General features: G+C 35.0%; 8 non-coding genes across 8 annotated transcripts; 4 read left to right on the top strand and 4 right to left on the bottom strand.

The window, feature by feature from the left end:
• Window positions 1-2244: 2244 nt before the first annotated feature.
• On the top strand, window positions 2245-2315 carry TRNAC-GCA (transfer RNA cysteine (anticodon GCA)). Its single transcript has one exon. It is a non-coding gene; the product is annotated as a tRNA-Cys (tRNA).
• Window positions 2316-4927: 2612 nt separating this feature from the next.
• TRNAD-GUC (transfer RNA aspartic acid (anticodon GUC)) lies at window positions 4928-5001 on the bottom strand. The gene has a single exon. It is a non-coding gene; the product is annotated as a tRNA-Asp (tRNA).
• Window positions 5002-5360: 359 nt separating this feature from the next.
• TRNAY-GUA (transfer RNA tyrosine (anticodon GUA)) lies at window positions 5361-5442 on the bottom strand. Its single transcript has one exon. It is a non-coding gene; the product is annotated as a tRNA-Tyr (tRNA).
• A 507-nt stretch (window positions 5443-5949) lies between these two features.
• TRNAT-GGU (transfer RNA threonine (anticodon GGU)) lies at window positions 5950-6021 on the bottom strand. Its single transcript has one exon. It is a non-coding gene; the product is annotated as a tRNA-Thr (tRNA).
• Window positions 6022-7982: 1961 nt separating this feature from the next.
• TRNAM-CAU (transfer RNA methionine (anticodon CAU)) lies at window positions 7983-8056 on the top strand. Its single transcript has one exon. It is a non-coding gene; the product is annotated as a tRNA-Met (tRNA).
• Window positions 8057-8504: 448 nt separating this feature from the next.
• On the bottom strand, window positions 8505-8575 carry TRNAG-GCC (transfer RNA glycine (anticodon GCC)). Its single transcript has one exon. It is a non-coding gene; the product is annotated as a tRNA-Gly (tRNA).
• Window positions 8576-9399: 824 nt separating this feature from the next.
• Window positions 9400-9487, top strand: TRNAS-UGA (transfer RNA serine (anticodon UGA)). The gene has a single exon. It is a non-coding gene; the product is annotated as a tRNA-Ser (tRNA).
• A 3611-nt stretch (window positions 9488-13098) lies between these two features.
• Window positions 13099-13186, top strand: TRNAS-GCU (transfer RNA serine (anticodon GCU)). Its single transcript has one exon. It is a non-coding gene; the product is annotated as a tRNA-Ser (tRNA).
• The last annotated feature ends 5866 nt before the right edge of the window (window positions 13187-19052 follow it).

Raw genomic sequence — 19052 nt, 5'->3', positions numbered from 1 at the left:
TGAAGTTGAAGTTGGAGTTACCAAAGTTTGGGGAGTCGGTTTCGATTGACGTATGAATACTCTACGAATAGTTTTTTGAACTGCATGTTGTAAACGACCAAGAGCCAATCCGAATTGATCTTGTAACAGATCTGCAACCGAACGAATACGTTTATTTTTCAAGTGATTCATATCGTCATCGTCAAGTATACCCGTTCCAAATTTCATTCCAATCAAATGATCCGTAGCGGCCAATACATCTCGTGGTAACAAGAATGTATTGTTCTGAGGTATATCAAGATTAAGTCTCCGATTCATATTTCGTCGACCAATCCTTCCTAATTCACATTTTTGTTGAAAAAATTTCTTTTGTAATTCCTCGCATAAGGACTCCGAAAATACCAGGTCCCCACCTACACAAGCAAATTGTTGATAAAACTCCAAAATAGCTTTTTCTTTTGACTCAATCCTCTTCTTCTCCTTAGCATTCGGGAAAGACAAGAAAATTTCAGGGTAGGAAACATTATCTAGAATTTCTCTTAGATTCGAACCCATAGCTGATGATAGAACTAGAATAGATATCTTTTGTTTTCTACTCACGCGAGCCCATATCCTTTCTTTTTTATCAATTGCTAATTCCGATCTCCCCCCCCAATCTGATATTATAGTGCCAGTGTAGATAGAAATTCCCTTATGATCTAATTCCGAGCGGTAGTAAATACCAGGACTTAGCAATATTTGATTGATCACAATTCGGTATATTCCATTTATAATAAAGGTTCCTAAGGAATTCATTATAGGAATGTTTCCGATAGAAATGGTTTGCTTTTGCACATCGAAACCAAAAATTAATCTCGCAGATACATATAATTCGGAAGAATAGGTGAGTGATTCATACACAGCATCTCTTTCTTTTATCGAGGGTTCTAGCAATTGATATCCTTTCGCAAATAATTGAAATGCAATTTCGTGATCTGGATCTTTAATTGTTGGAAACTTGTCAAGTTCTTCTGCTAAGGCTTGATTAATGAACCTACAAAATCCCTCGAATTGGATCTGACTAAATCCGGGTATTGTGGACATTCCCTCGTTTCCATTCCGGAGCATCTTAATCTTAAGTTTCCTGTTTATCAAAGAAAAATTCCATTATCAGCTCACTCTTCATCAATCCCTCTGGATCGATCTAGCAATCATGGAATCTATATTCTGTTTACTGAATCACATGAAATTCTAGGGAACTCCACATACGTATTTCATATATGTATTTCATACATATGAATAGAGACCATTTGGACGAAAGTTCGAGTTTGCCAGGGGTACAAATGAAATGAAAATGAATTGATAAAACATTCCTAAAAAAAAAAATTCTGCCACTTATACTTTATGTTATGATATTCTAATCAGATTGGATGGCAAAGATTTCTCATTTTATCTCCTTTCTATGAATGTAATAAAGCCGTAATATAATATACTAGAAAGTTTGACTTTACTTCGATTTAGAATAGCGTGCTTACTTTAATTTCTCAAAATAATTTGAGGGTTCTTTTTTATTTCGGATCGGAGTAGTATAATTACTAGAAAATTCAGTATTTCATTGTGGAATTCTAAAATCAAGTAAGTCCCTTTTTTAAGTACATGCCAATCTAGTTATCCACCTCTCCCCATATCCATGCTTTTCTTTTATCGTAATTTCACTTGGGTAGGCCAAGATAGTAAGGTTATACTCTATATCAGAGCAAATTTCCTTTTTTTATTCAAGATATTTAATTTAATACTTTTAAAAATTAAAGCATGATTCTCCATAGAGATATGTACATAAAGGGGATCTTTGGATAATAATGCTGTTCGGACCTAAAGTTTACCTATACACGGATTAAGCATAAAGTCATACTATTTTATTATGCCATTGAAGGGGGGGGAGATAATACCGATTTAAGAGTAGTTCACTACTGCAATAAAAAAAAGAGAATTCTAGTTAACGGTTCCAATTTATTCTGAATTTTGCAGCCTGTGAATAGAAATCCACTTTTTCTTCTTTTTCATCTCAATAGAAAGAAATGGGAAGTTTTATTGTGTTAACAATGTATGTTTTAAGATAGAATCTATCGAGGAGAATAATAGAAACTGGATCAAAAAAAGCAGGAATAGATTTTTTGAAAAAGATTGGAAAAAAGTAAGTAGAATTATATTCAAAATAAAAGGGGCTTTTCGTAAGAAAACGTGGATGAATACTTGCTGTTTTCTAGATTTTTGATCGGATTTTTTGGCGGCATGGCCAAGCGGTAAGGCAGGGGACTGCAAATCCTTTATCCCCAGTTCAAATCTGGGTGCCGCCTGATCAATAAAATACTTAGGTTTTTTTTATAGTGCTGATCGAATTCGATCAATTTTTACTTCGCATAAGTTCGGGCAAGAGAGTAACTGGGCCTGCCGATACTGGGTTTAGAGAAACCATACCATAGTTCTATCCTCAAACTAGGGTTAGGGTTTGTTTTGACGGTAGTGGCCAAAATGGTTATCAATAGGGGTGAGGTAGTGTTTCCTTATTCTTTTATTATATGAATTTGAATTGGTTCTTAATTGAGATTCGATTTGATAATTTTAAAATACGAGGATAAGATGTCAGAAATCTTGGTATCCAAAGAAAGGTCCCTAAGGGGCATTCTTTTTTTTTTTCAATCTAAGATTCAAGAAGGGACTCCACGAAAGAATATCAAGACTTACTAATTATTATACATTTTTTTATCGTACATCTTATGTTACCTACATACACTAAAGTAAGGACTACTTAATTTTAATTCTAACGAGAATCAGATTAAATAGGTCGATCAAAAATCAATTTAGGAGTTGTGTTATGGATAAAATCTCTTCCTCTTCATTCTTTCATAGAATGATACAAAGCAAGGCTGCAGGGTTTAGGTCAAAAATAAACATTAGGTAAGGTAGGTATCCAATAAATATTTATCTATCGTTAATTTTATGGTATATTCGGGCGTCCTTTGCTTAAAAAAAAAAAAAGAGTAACAAAAGGAATAAAAAATCTTCCTATTCCCGCTTCTTCTATTCAGGACATCATTCCCGTACTCTTTCTTTTTTAAGGAAAAAAGGGCTATAGTATCGTATTTTTAATGCTCTCTAATTCTACCAGAATTCCTATAAGAATTTGTTAGGAGTAAATTCCTTGAACTGATTGATCCATGGCCTTAGGGCGGAATCCCTTTTTGACTCTGTACCCTTGATTCCACTATGATTATTGATCAATAGTAGAATAGAATAATCCCTTCATAGAAATAGGAGACATAATTTAGATGGATATAGTAAGTCTCGCTTGGGCTGCTTTAATGGTAGTCTTTACATTTTCTCTTTCACTAGTAGTATGGGGAAGGAGTGGACTCTAGGGATACTACTAATTGATTAAGTAATCAAATTGTTGTATCAATTCTTTTCATTAATGGATCATTTTGCATTAATCATTTTGTCAAACGTTATTCTTTAATCTTTTTCTTTAGTTTTGTTTCACTCCTGTAAGAAACTCTTGTATTGTAAGTTGTAATGTAAGAAAGAGCCATTATACCAATTCATAATTTCTACTAGAAATGACGAATGGTTAAAAAAAGTTCTATACATAAGAAAATTCGACTTTCTTCCACGGAACTATTCACGGCATATCACACATTTTCCATTTCCTTTTACTTTTTACTATAGTCTATTCTTAATATTATTTTTCTTTCCTTCCATGGATTCTTTGGTCAAGAATTGTCTTAGATTTTTTTATTTTGACCTGATTGAAATTAAGTGGATGCAATGAAAAAAGAAATTGAATTAGACTACTTAACTATTTCAATCTACTAATCTATTCTATGTAGATTCAAAGATAATATAATAGAAAGAATCTAAAGTGTCGTAGAAAAAACTATATGTAGTTCTTTCTACCACACTTTAAGATTCCAACCAGATCCTTTCATTTAAGACTTGGATTTTTTTTATTTAATCCCTTTTTAATTTCTTCAATGATTAATTGGAATTCCAATTAATTATTTTGGCTGACTGTTTTTACATAAATAATAAGTAAAAAAGAAGTAGGAACTAGAATGAACAGTGCAGTAGCAATAAATGCGAGAATATTGACTTCCATAACCTCTTTATTTTTTATTTTCACAATAACTCGGGATGTAATCCCATGGAGAGGAAAAAGGGGTATCTTGTAAATTCAAGGGTAGGGCTTGCATTCTGATAATACTGAATCAATTCAATATTATGAATATCGGATCTATCAAATCAATTCATGGATGAGAGTTATATTTCACGGATGAGAGTTATATAGTATAACATAGGAAGATCCTCTATCCACACTAAGACCAAAATGGGTTTTTTGATTGGATTAGGAATTCCCTCTTTTTTAATCCTTTTCTACTTTTTCTTTTCTATATCTCTAACCCACGAGCTTTCTTAATCTTCTACTTTCTTAATCTTATACAATTTCCCTTCCTTTTTCTTATAGTTATACATACAATTATGTATGTATTATATGACCAACTTTCTATGGGTCACATAGACATCCAAATAAGCAGTAGAAGTGAGATGGGGAAAAGAGGTCTGAAATAAAAAGGGAATACGATTTATGTATGGATTCCGGTAAAATACCGGTACTCTATTCCATAAGAGTGGAATAGGAAATTAAGATGAGGATGGTATCATCATAAAGAAAGATAGAGTAATATAATATCCTAAATTCTACTAATCCACATATCGTATGTGTGTCTTTCTTTATCTTTATCGATCGGGAGTAGTGAAAAAAAATTCCTATATGCCTTCCCTCCCTCTTTAATGAGGGATGCAAAATAAAAAAGTGAAGTAAGGGTGCCCTGTGGGTATTTGATCTTGCTCCCTGCCCCTTTTTTTCATGGAAAAAGGAAATATCAATTTCTCCATTCATTGAACCCTAGTTCGGGACTGACGGGGCTCGAACCCGCAGCTTCCGCCTTGACAGGGCGGTGCTCTGACCAATTGAACTACAATCCCCGCGGGGTGTATGGCATACCCATTCTTAAATAGAACCATAAGAAGATTCGATTCGTCTTTCGTACTCTAAGAAATAGACGAATCATATACTACATACCCACATATTATATTATACGTGGGTATAGTGAGAGTGACATAACTAGTATGTCGTGATTTTTTATCACTAAAAATGGATAATAATCCAGCCTTCAATAAGAAAAACTCTTTTGTTTGTAAGAAAGGAATGAGAGAGATATGGATTAGAAAAAAAAAATTTCCCTTTTTTCTTTATCTTTTATTTCTATAGATCAGACATTTTATTTTATGGAAGAAAAACAAAAGGATTTAGTTCATACTCACGAAGCCCTAGATTTTTGGTTTGGGCCGAGCTGGATTTGAACCAGCGTAGACATTGTCAACGAATTTACAGTCCGTCCCCATTAACCACTCGGGCATCGACCCAGGAAGAATTTATTCTAGGGTTTTTGCTAATCTATGATTAACCTCCTTTCATAATACTCCCTACCCCCAGGGGAAGTCGAATCCCCGCTGCCTCCTTGAAAGAGAGATGTCCTGAACCACTAGACGATAGGGGCATCACTAGACGATAGGGCCATATACAACCGCTCGTGATTATACTATAATCATAGTATGAGCAGTTTTTTGGAATTGTCAATATACTCGAAAAGTATAAATAGATCCAAAGCAAAGAGTTTTTCCAACTTTTCTGTTATGTTTTCATCTAGGATTTTTTTTAGTTGATCGTTATAGATTAATTCTCCGTGCTTCATTTAGTGTTCAGACCAAAAATGCATCCATCCCGCACTAAGTCATAAAATTCTCTAAAAATATAGAGAAAGTTTCAAAAACAAAGAACAAAAGTGAATCAATTTAGTAGAAAAGTACTCTATCAGATTCGAACCAACGACTTACGTCTTAGCACGAGATTACTCTACCACTAATTTAAAAAGCCCTTTATCGGATTTGAACCGATGACTTATGCCTTACCATGGCATTACTCTACCACTGAGTTAAAAGGGCTTTTTATTTAATTCAAAAATTAGCCACTTGGATTTCCCATTATGGGTCTACTGCATAATGTACATATTATATATATATAATATATAGAGATAGAGAGAGAGACATTATGTAGAGATTGTATATGTATATATCGATATCTTGAGAGCTCAAAATAAAATTAATAAAAAAAAAACATACCCTACATAACATATCCAACTCTTCTTGGTTCAGGGTTTTCCGTTTCCGAAGACTAGTAAAATAGGCGGATTCTGGAACCCCAAGGATTCAACGGTATATGGATATGGAAAATATAAGATTTCCGATCCTAGCGGGAAAAGGCGGGGAACAGATACCCAATAGGATATAGGATCCTTGGGAGGAACTTTTGGTAATGGCCTTGATCCTCTATGCTATTTTTTATGTGTTCTTAGTTCTATTGAACTTTTTTCATTCTTTTAAACAAGAATCTAATAAACTAGAATTGAGTCAGTGGAAAAAAGGAGAGAGAGGAAAGTGTTAAATGGAGAGAGTCGACTAATCAGAGACTTTTAGGATCTTCTTTACATCAGGTAAATCTGTCGGCCCTGTCCGTTTTTTTCTTTAAGTTACGACTCTTTGCTGCTTACTTCTATCAAGCCATAGGGAAAGTCTATGATGAATTTGGAAAACTCATCTCACTCTTACTCTATGGCTCGGACTTAATGGGGGAAGAAAACATCTTCCATAATTTCTTTTTTGTTCAATTCTGGACAAAAAAGAAAAGGAAAAAGGAATTTATAGGGACAGTGTTACCCCCTATATCCCCTAGTTTATATTGTAGGAATAATAAAACAATTTAGCAGTCTGACACACTTACGTCCTTGCAAAGTAAATAATTATTATTGTAGTCGTAACCGTAGAATAGGATCCTAATCAAAATAAATACATTTGGTTCAGGCGCTATTAGCATGGTAAGAAAAGATTTTTTTTACAGACCAGAGGGGCTATCTAAATCCTAAAGTAAAGGCGAGCGATCGAAGTAGAAGTACCAACGGCTCAGTGTCATGAACCTTCTCCATCTGATTCAATAAGGGGGAATTAGCCTTCTTGTCAAATGGCTATCCTTGACAAAGGGTACCATTTATACCATAATCTACAATGTAGCGGGTATAGTTTAGTGGTAAAAGTGTGATTCGTTCTATATAATAACTGAATTTGAAATGATATACTTAAGGCATCCTTAAGTTTTTTATTTTTATATTCCGATGAAAACTTTAGTTCTTATAAAGGATTAAATCCTTTTCCTCTCAATAGCATATTGAGGAAGAATATACATTCTGGCGATTTGTATCCAAAGACTAATTTAAATTGCATCCAAAATAAAAATAGGATTATGAGTACAGAGTCGCGAAGCATAATTTTGCATTGGATTAAGTATTCCAATTTTGAAAATATGAGTAAAGGATCTATGGATGAAGATACAAAAAAGTTGATTTCCAATCGTAACTAAATCTTCTTAAAATAAGGAATAAGGAAGCCAAATAGCTAAAAAACGATAGTTTTGGTTTACTAGAACCATCCGCATATTGTTTAAGCTCGGTGGAAACCCAATTCTTTTCCTCAGGATCTCTTGAATGAAATTAGGGAACGAAGTAAGTAGATTAGATGGATTTAGATAGAATTTCTATCTCCTACTCTATAAGGATCATCTAGAAAGCGGAGAGCTTTGGTTCCATTCAAATAGAAAAGCTGACATAGATGTTAAGTGGTGAGAATATCCATAAAGGAGCCGAATGAAATCAAAATTTCATGTTCGGTTTTGAATTAGAGACGTTAAAAATAATCAACCAACGTCGACTATAACCCCTAGCCTTCCAAGCTAACGATGCGGGTTCGATTCCCGCTACCCGCTCCATTCTGTATAAAAGGAGTATTCTCTTTGTCTAGACATGTTAGAGGCTTGTATTCAAGCCTTTTTTGTCCACCAGTTTCTGGTACTCCAGAGCGGAGTAGAGCAGTTTGGTAGCTCACGAGGCTCATAACCTTGAGGTCACGGGTTCGATTCCCGTCTCCGCACTTAGCAGTCTGTATAAAAGGACTATTCTATTTCTCTAGATATGGTAGAGGGGCGTATCCAACCCTTTTTTATTCATTAGTTCCCGGCCCTAGAGGGCAAAATTGAGCAGTTTGCGAAGTCACTTGCCTTCAAAAAAAGAAGGCGCAAGGCTTCTCCCTACCCTGCAGAAAATAAAAATGAAACGAAAGGGACAGTCTACCTCTCTCTTCCCTTTAAAAAAAGTTTGCCCGTTGTTTGTCTCAGTTAATACCCAATTTTTGGAGCTCTGTTGGCGAGTTCTATTTCTGCCTCCGGAGCGCCCTCTTTTTTTGAGTGGGATGCAAAGGAAGGGTAAGATAGTAAGGGATACGGCACTAGACTAACACCTAATTAATACTTAATTTAATATAAGTAGTTAAACAGTTAACTAGACTAAACTTTTTATCATAGTACTTTGATAAATTAAGCGGGCGAGCGGCGGGAATCGAACCCGTATCTTCTCCTTGGCAAGGAGATATTTTACCATTGAACTACGCTCGCTACGGTATATATTTTATAGCGTATATCCGCCTGGGTCGACCTTCTATGTCTGGGTCGACCGTTTCATTTCATTTTCTATTATATTAGAGTTTTCCTTTTTTTATTATCTGTGAATGAATATTCTAATGGGAATGGAATTTCATAATACTGAAAGAGAAGAGCTAGCAATTCGGAACGCAAATTGCGTTTTAATACGTCTCACTATTCTAATTTTTTAGAAGAAATGGCCTTTATTATTTCTTTTTTATGGGGTTAATAAATATTAACCAAATTTAATTTAAGAAATGAGAGAATTCAGAATAGCTACGAGAAAGACTAGTCCAATCCATAACGATGTACCGGAAAATACAACATTTTTATTATTTGACCAACCATCAGGAGAAGCAAATACAAGGGGTACACTAATTACTAAGACTGAGGAAGTCGCAATTAATGCAAAAACAGCTAATTGGAAAGCAATAGTCATATTTCTAATCCTCCAAGCTACCATCAAATAAAGTTGACTACATATTTGATCCCTCACTTAAACCAAAATTGTAAAAAAATACAAGAAGTAGGAGGGGTTTAATCATGAATCCATTGATTCTTCTCTTTAATTCAAATTTATTACTTAAACCGCTTTTTTATTTGGATATGGGGGTGAGAAGAGATTATTTACTCTTTATTTCACAAGCGGGTATAGCGGATCCTGTATCCGTGTATACAGTATACAGAGATATATCGAAAAGGAACTTGTATCTGATATCTTTCTAGAGGCTAATAAATCTTTTTATTTTTTATATGGCTATGTTCTATTTGTAGGAGTAAAATAAGGATTAGGCTGTGGAGAGATGGCTGAGTGGTTGATAGCTCCGGTCTTGAAAACCGGTATAGTTCTAGGAACTATCGAGGGTTCGAATCCCTCTCTCTCCTTTTGCTTATTGAATACGTTTGTTTCTTTCATTTTTTTTTTTCTGTCCCTTATCTTTCTTTCATAAAAAGGAATGAATGGCTCGGCTAGATGGAATAACCGAGCCAGAACAGAAAAAAAGTAGAACAGGTATAAATAAGAAAATCTTAGTTAAGAGGGTTCATGTAAAGAACAGGTTCCAAATCACGATCGATTCCCTTTTCAAAACCTGCTGCAGCAGCTCGGGCTCTTCCTGCATGCCATAAATGGCCCACAAAAAAGAAGAATCCTAGAACAAAATGAGAAGTTGATAACCAACTTCTAGGAGAGACATAATTAACTGCATTGATCTCGGTAGCTACGCCACCCACGGAATTTAAAGAGCCTAAAGGAGCGTGGGTCATATATTCTGCTGAGCGTCGTTCTTGCCAAGGTTGTATGTCTTTTTTCAACCTACTCAAGTCCAAACCGTTGGGGCCCCTTAGAGGTTCTAACCATGGAGCACGAAGGTCCCAAAAACGCATAGTTTCCCCTCCAAAGATAACCTCCCCAGTTGGGGAACGCATTAGATATTTACCTAAACCTGTGGGTCCTTGAGCGGATCCCACATTAGCTCCAAGACGCTGGTCTCTAACTAGAAAAGTAAATGCTTGAGCTTGAGAAGCTTCTGGCCCGGTGGGTCCATAAAACTCACTCGGATAAGCTGTATTATTGAACCATACAAAACAACAAGCGATAAAACCAAAGACAGATAAAGCAGCTAAACTATAAGACAAGTAAGCTTCTCCAGACCATACAAATGCACGGCGAGCCCATGCGAAGGGTTTGGTTAAAATATGCCAAATTCCGCCAAATACACAAATAAAACCCAACCATACATGCCCACCAATTATATCTTCTAAATCATCTACACTAACAATCCACCCTTCTCCACCAAAAGGAGATTTTAGTAAATAACCAAATATAACACTGGGGCTAAGGGTCAAATTGGTAATTTTTCTTACATCTCCCCCCCCAGGGGCCCAGGTATCATATACACCGCCAAAATAAAGAGCCTTGAGTACTAGAAGAAAAGCACCTAGACCTAACAAAATTAAGTGAATACCCAAAATTGTAGTCATTTTATTTCTATCTTTCCAGACATAACCAAAGAATGGAAAAGATTCCTCAAGAGTCTCGGGTCCCAGAAGCGCGTGATAAATGCCACCGAAGCCTAAGACTGCGGAGGAAATTAGGTGAAGTACGCCAGATACAAAGTACGGAAAAGTATCTAGAACTTCCCCCCCTGGCCCTACTCCCCAACCTAGAGTAGCTAAGTGTGGAAGTAAAATCAACCCTTGTTCATACATGGGCTTTTCTGGTACGAAATGGGCCACTTCAAATAGGTTCATTGCTCCGGCCCAGAATACGATTAATCCGGCATGGGCTACATGAGCTCCAAGCAGTTTACCGGACAAATTGATAAGTCTGGCATTCCCAGCCCACCAAGCAAAGCCGGTGGTTTCTTGGTCACGACCAGCTAAAACGAAAGTTCCATTAAAGAGCGTTTCCACGTGGTAGAACCTCCTCAGGGAATATAAGATTTTCATGAGGCTGATCCTGAGCTGCCATCCACGCACGAATACCCTCGTTTAAAAGAATATTTTTGGTGTAGAAAGTCTCAAATTCAGGATCTTCCGCTGCACGGATTTCCTGGGAAACAAAGTCATAGGCACGTAAGTTCAGAGCCAAGCCAACTACGCCAATAGCACTCATCCATAAACCGGTGACGGGTACAAATAGCATAAAGAAATGTAACCAACGTTTATTGGAAAAAGCAACACCAAAGATTTGGGACCAAAAGCGGTTAGCAGTGACCATGGAATAAGTTTCTTCAGCTTGAGTTGGGTTAAAAGCACGGAAGGTATTTGCACCATCACCGTCCTCAAATAGAGTGTTTTCTACGGTCGCTCCATGAATAGCGCATAGCAGAGCCGCACCTAATACTCCGGCAACTCCCATCATATGAAATGGGTTCAACGTCCAATTATGAAATCCTTGGAAGAAAAGGATGAATCGAAATATCGCTGCTACGCCAAAACTCGGCGCAAAGAACCAACCAGATTGCCCCAGTGGATAAATAAGGAATACAGAAACAAAAACAGCAATTGGACCAGAGAATGAGATTGCATTATAAGGCCGCAATTGAACAGACCGAGCAAGTTCAAATTGGCGTAACATGAAACCTATTAGTGCAAAAGCCCCGTGGAGAGCTACAAAAGTCCATAGACCGCCTAATTGACACCAACGAGTAAAATCTCCTTGTGCTTCGGGCCCCCATAGTAGCAACAAAGAGTGTGCTAAACTATTGGCAGGGGTAGAAACTGCTGCGGTTAAGAAATTACAACCTTCCAAATAGGAACTAGCCAATCCATGGGTATACCAAGAAGTTACAAAAGTTGTCCCTGTAAACCAACCCCCTAAAGCGAAATAAGCACAAGGAAAGAGCAATAGGCCAGACCATCCTACAAAAACGAAACGGTCCCTTCGTAACCAGTCATCCATAGTATCAAATAGATCATTTTCTTCTTTAGGAATTCTACCAAGGGCTATAGTCATAGTGATCCTCCTATTCAATTACTTCAACCATTTCCGAGCACCTCATATCACTTTCCAAGGCATATGATAGTTTTATTATCTGTGGACGATTTCTTTGTCGTTCAATGCCCTTTTTCAATGGTCTCGAAGAGAGAAATTTCCCATTTTTATCTATGGAGTCACAGTCACAACCGAGGTCGTGGTAAATCCATGAATTTGATTCGATTTGTTTTTCTTATACTATTTGTTTTTCTTATACTATAGAAATAGAAATAAATTGTTTTTCTTATACTATAGAAAGAAATAAACCTTTGAATTCAGCATTATTCCAAGACTCCTATTTCAAAGTCTATCTTTTAAGGGAAAAATGAAAATAAAAGTAACCCTTCTTTTCCCATTCCCTCTCTATTGCATGGGTGGAAGAACTAAAATAGAGGATTCTGAAAAAAAAAATGGACCTTCGAAATCCAATTTTATGTGTAGCGCAAAGGAGTTGCGATTTCTTCTTATTCCTATAGAACATCTAGTAACAAGAATATGAAATCGTAAATAGCGAAAAATTCTTGTCTTGCGCGGTCTAAGTCTAAGGAAATAAAAAAAATTCGCTTATACAATTTCATCTACATCGAATTTATATATCAGAATAGCGGATAGAGGCATCATTAAAGGAGTCAGGTCTACTTACTTTATGCTTCTTTCCAATTTTATGGTGGATTTGATAAGAACCCTTTTTGCTTTCTTGATAAATAATCGACAAAAAAAGCGTTTTTTTTTATATAACCTGCTTGTTTTATTATAATTATAACAAGTCCTATATGGAAATGCCCGCTAAAGAGAAAATCTATTTGATTGTCTCTCGGCCAATATCGATTTTTAGAAAGAAAAAACAAGAATTTTCTTCTTTTTTTATTAACATTAAGAAAAAAGAATATAATTAAAATGGAATTGGCAATATAATTTTTATAGACTTTTGAAAGAAAAAAAGGGGGTTTTTTGCAACCGTTATTTCTTATTTCTTGCCTATATCATATCACGGAAACCTTTCGCTTTGGAACGTGGAGAGATGGCTGAGTGGACTAAAGCGGCGGATTGCTAATCCGTTGTACAATTTTTTTGTACCGAGGGTTCGAATCCCTCTCTTTCCGCTCCCTTGGATCATTTGGGACTTTCGAATTGGAAAGAATTCTGACCCCCGGATTTTCTCATAGATAAATGTACGAAACAAATCCAATAAGAAAAAAAAAAAACTGAATTTTTACTCCTCGCGTCCAGGATTCCGTCCTGGGTCATTAGATAAGAATCCAAAGATAAAGAGTGAAACAAAGAATATCACTACTGTATAAACAAAAAGTTTGAGAGTAAGCATTACATAATCTCCAAGATTTTTTTTTAAGGAATAGATTACCAGTTTTTCCTTACCACACGGATCCACTAGGATGGTTTTTTTTTTATACCTAAAAATGCAAAAAAGAATTCTTGAAAAAAATTGCAAGAATTCTTTTATAATAAGCACTCTTATCAATAGCAAAAATAGGGTTAGGTGGTTAGGTATTGTGTAGGTACCTTTAGGTACCTGCTCAACCTAGGTGCAGGGGAGTAGAAAGGCTGATCCAAATTTATTGCTGTAGCTACCCATTCAATGTAGAAGAATTTAAATTTTAGAATCGAAGGTTCATAATATAAAAATATAAAACTTCTCGGCTTTTACCCATTTTTAAATTTTTTTGGAATGAACACATCATTCAATTTGGCATACAGAGTACTAAAGATTTCATCGAAAACTTACAGCAGCTTGCCAAACAAAGGCTAATAGAAAAAAGAATAGAGGTATAACAGGCATAATATCCACGATTGGATTGAAAATAGCATAAGCTTCGGGTAATTTGGCAAAGAAAAAACTAGTAGGATAAAGAACAGAATTAAAACAGATACAGGTTAAACTAAGTATATTAGGCATAACAAGCATTTCATTCTTGTAGAGTAAATAATTGGATTTTTCTTGAGTTATTTTTTTAAGGGAAAGAAGGAAAAGGCAGATTCAAAATCTTTTTTCTTCGGACTTTCCCAAACACAAAATACCTCCTTGTATTTGCACTCTCAAATGAGAGTGGAATAAATTCGACTTTCATATAATATCTTAATAGAATTCCATGTAATGATCAATGCATTTTTTTGATTCTATATTATCCGCATGTGTAGAATACTAGCAAGAGAATATCCCTCCTTTTTTATGTAATTGAAATGGTATTGACGAATAACAAATAAACATACTAGTGTTTATTAGTGTCGCATAAAACCCGAAATGGGGCGTGGCCAAGTGGTAAGGCAGCGGGTTTTGGTCCCGTTACTCGGAGGTTCGAATCCTTCCGTCCCAGATTGTTTCTGATGAAACAAACGGTGAAATCATATAGTATTCCGTACGAGACAAAAGTTTATTAAAGAGAATAATGATATCTTATTCTTTCTCAGAAAACATAATAAAGTCTTAAGTCCAGTCAAATTGACTATCTTTATTTTCATGAAAAAATGGGATCTATCAAGCACATTCAGGATATGCCTCTACTATAAAATAAAATCACTTAGTCATATTTTTTTCTTCCTTTTGGTATTCGAGTTGAAGAAGTACGAGAATTCTATAACTACCAAAAACTTTCAATCTTTTCATTGGAATAGTTTATTTAGTTATTATAGTTAATTGTTTTTGGTACTGAAAAAATATATTACTACTAGAATTCTAATTCTAGTAATTAAATTAATTAAACTTTTTTGGAGGTTGATAGTTTATTTATTGAGGAAGAGTCAATCCTTCTTTTCTCACTTCAAGATTGATCATCTCGAGCCATCCGTTGAGGGTGGAAATTTAAGAATAAATAAGTTTTAAGCAAACTTGTTTAGTCGTCTTTTTCAAACTATGTTTCATTCATATGATAGAATTTTAATATGGGTTTAAATAAATTGGATCTTGGCGGAGGCTTCCCGGATAAATACTTACTTTCTTTTATCCATATTGCTCCATAGATAGCAAGTTTTAATTAGTATAAAAAAACTAAACCAATGACTATTCATGATTCCATCCATATTGGATCAATTCTCTATACCACTTTGCAATGAAAAGAGGAATGTTTGTTATGGTAAAACTTCGTTTAAAACGATGTGGTAGAAAGCAACGTGCGACTTGAAGGACATGATCGATTGTGGATTTTTCTATCCATCATTTTCCATAGTAATGAAAATGCTCTTGGCTCGACATAGCCTGTTCTATTCGTTCCGAACCAAATTTGCGCTGGGTTTAAGTAACATAGTACACGATGGAGCTCGAGAGGACAGAATTTTTTTTATCAAGGGAAAGAATCTAGGGTTAGTGAAAACTAATAAATTAGGCCAACTTTGTCAGTCTATCCTTAATATAGAAATAAATCGAAAGGTTAAAATAAGAATAAAGTCCAATAAAAGTATATCAGAATCAATCCCTCTTATTAGATTTCTATAGAAGAGATAAATGCTTTATCGAAGGAAATAAGAAAAAAGGGTATGTTGCTACTCTTTTGAAAGAAAAAAATAGGAATTCCCGAAGTAATGTCTAAACCCAAGGATTTCACAAATCAAAGATAAAGGATTCCAGAACAAGTAAACACAATTTTCAATTGTCTCAACAACAGAGTTGGATCAGAATAAGGAATAAAAGTCAATTCGTTCGAAATGAGACAAAGAAAAGAGTTTAAAGACGACTCAAAAATTTTGGAAGGATTTTGCCTTCGAAGTTTGTCAGGCAAAATTAGCCCACTTGAGTCATGAGTATAAATGAAATTTGTTTTTTCTGTAAGGAAATTAATGCACGTCATAGTCTAATTTCTATTATTATCGACAGAAATTCGAATCATTTTCTCGAGCCGTATGAGGAGAAAACCTCCTATACGTTTCTAGGGGGGGGCGTTGTTTATCTACATCTATCCCAATAAGCTGTCTATCGAATCGTTGCAATTGATGTTCGATCTCGAAGAGAAGGAAGAGATCTTCAAAAAGTAGGTTTTTATGATCCGATAAAGAATCAAACTTGTTTAAATGTTCCAGCTATTCTCTATTTCCTTGAAAAGGGTGCTCAACCAACAAGAACTGTTTATGATATTTTAAGGAAGGCGGAATTCTTTAAAGAAAAAGAAAGAACTTTGAGTTAATTGAAGAACTAAATGAATCAAAAAGTAGGATAGGAGAAGATTATTAGTATTCCTAGTTGTCTAATTATTTAGACACAATTTACCTCTTTTTTAATCCTATTTGGATTTATATTATATCGTGCCAATTCAACATAAGCCCCTATTTTATTTACTTTTTCTATCTAATTTGTTTTCTTACCATTGTATTTCCATTGACAAAGGTCTATTGAACAAATAGAATTTGTAGATAGATGGGTCTCTTTATCCTCACTCCATATTCAATTTTTCCGCCTACACTTCGCTCAAATGATAAGGGTGTTCCTCTTGCATGTATTCTCATACAATATAATATATATTTTTTTTTAATAAAAATCGCTAAAAATAAGGAGAATTTGGCCATCGTGATTAGGGTCGCTCTTTTTTTAACTTTACTTTAGTGGAATTTAACCGGACCTGTTCGTTTTGGCATTTGAGTGTTTTTCATGGTCGATAAAAAAATCTTTTGATGTCTTGCTAGTTCAATGTTTTGACAGAAGCGCGCGGTGTAATTCCATTGATTTTTGGATTTCGATCGTATCTAAGATCCTTTTTTTATCTGGGTTGCTAACTCAATGGTAGAGTACTCGGCTTTTAAGTGCGACTATGATCTTTTACACATTTGGATGAAACAACAAATTCGTCCAGACTCTTGGTAGAGTCTAGAAGACCACGACTGATCCTCAAAGGTAATGAATGGAAAAAATAGCATGTCGTAATAAAATCAATCTTTTTTGAATGGAATCCAAAATTACGATTTTCTGGGTCTAATGAATAAATGGATAGAGCCTGGCTCCAATTCTGGTAAAATAAAAAGCAACGAGCTGAACTTCCTAATTGGAATGATTCCCCGCTCTAATTAGACGTTAAAAATAGATTAGTGCCGGATGCGGGGAAAGGTTGGGTTTTCCTATGAGTGGACCCTTTATTTTTTCTTTTTTTTTTAGAAATCCTAATTATTCTTGATTATGGATTGAATAAGGGATGTTATGGATTGAATGTGTAAAAGAAGCAGTATATTGATAAAGAGGCTGTATTCCAAAGTCAAAAGAGCGATTGGCCTGCAAAAATAAAAAACTTGTTCTGTTCTTTTTTTTTAATTAGAACAAACATAAACTAATTGGGTAGAAAAGGAGCAGAAAAAGATCTGTGGATTAGACTCCCTTTCTTTCCAGGGTTTGTATTAAAAATGCAACACCCTGTTCTGACCATATTGCACTATGTATCATCATTCGATAAACCGAGAAATGCTTCTTCTCTCTGATTCAAGTAGAAATACAAATGGAAAAATTCGAAGGGTATTCAGAAAAACATAAATCTCGTCAACAATACTTTGTCTACCCACTTCTCTTTCAGGAATATATTTATGCATTTGCCCACCATTATGGATTAAATGGTTCTGAACCTGTGGAAATAGTTGTTAGTTGTAATAACAAGAAATTTAGTTCACTACTTGTGAAACGTTTAATTATTCGAATGTATCAGCAGAATTTTTTGGATAACTCGGTTAATCATCCTAACCAAGATCGATTATTGGATTACAAAAATTATTTTTATTCTGAGTTTTATTCTCAGATTCTATCTGAAGGGTTTGCGATCGTTGTGGAAATCCCATTCTCGCTACGGGAATTATTTTGTCCGAAAGAAAAAGAAATACCAAAGTTTCAGAATTTACGCTCTATTCATTCAATATTTCCCTTTTTAGAAGACAAATTTTTGCATTTGGATTATCTATCACATATAGAAATACCCTATCCTATCCATTTGGAAATCCTGGTTCAACTCCTTCAATACCGTATCCAAGATGTTCCATCTTTGCATTTATTGCGATTCTTTCTCAACTATTATTCGAATTGGAATAGTTTTATTACTTCAATGAAATCCATTTTTTATTTTCAAAAAGAAAATAAAAGACTGTTTCGATTCCTATATAACTCTTATGTATCAGAATATGAATTTTTTTTGTTGTTTCTTCGTAAACAATCTTCTTGCTTACCATTAGCATCTTCTGGAACTTTTCTGGAACGAATCCACTTTTCTAGGAAGATGGAACATTTTGGGATAATGTACCCTGGTTTTTCTCGGAAAACCCTATGGTTCTTTATGGATCCTCTTATGCATTATGTTCGATATCAAGGAAAGGCAATTCTTGCATCAAAAGGCACTTTTTTTTTGAAGAAGAAATGGAAATGCTACCTTATCAATTTCTGGCAATATTATTTCTGTTTTTGGACTCAGCCGCGAAGAATCCATATAAACCAATTAGCAAACTCTTGCTTCGATTTTATGGGGTACCTTTCAAGTGTACCAAAAAGTTCTTTGTTAGTAAGGAATCAAATGCTGGAGAAGTCATTTCTAATAGATACTCGAATGAAAAAATTCGATACCATAGTCCCCGCTACTCTCCTCATAGGATACTTATCAAAAGCTCAATTTTGTACTGGATCGGGGCATCCTATTAGTAAACCCATTTGGACAGATTTATCAGATTGGGATATTCTTGATCGATTTGGTCGGATATGTAGAAATCTTTTTCATTATCATAGTGGATCTTCGAAAAAACGGACTTTGTATCGACTAAAGTATATACTTCGACTTTCATGCGCTAGAACTTTAGCTCGGAAACATAAAAGCACGGTACGAACTTTTATGCAACGATTGGGTTCGGCATTTTTAGAAGAATTTTTTATGGAAGAAGAGCAAGTTTTTTCTTTGATGTTCACCAAAACAACTCTTTTTTCTTTCTGTGGATCACACACTGAGCGTATTTGGTATTTGGATATTATACGTATCAATGACCTGGTCAACCCTCTTAATTAAT

The sequence above is a fragment of the Aegilops tauschii genome, unplaced genomic scaffold, assembly GCF_002575655.3.
Source record: "Aegilops tauschii subsp. strangulata cultivar AL8/78 unplaced genomic scaffold, Aet v6.0 ptg000954l_obj, whole genome shotgun sequence".
NCBI lineage: Eukaryota > Viridiplantae > Streptophyta > Magnoliopsida > Poales > Poaceae > Aegilops > Aegilops tauschii.
Note: the sequence above shows the minus strand (reverse complement) of the source record. Positions and strands in the feature narration are given on the sequence as shown.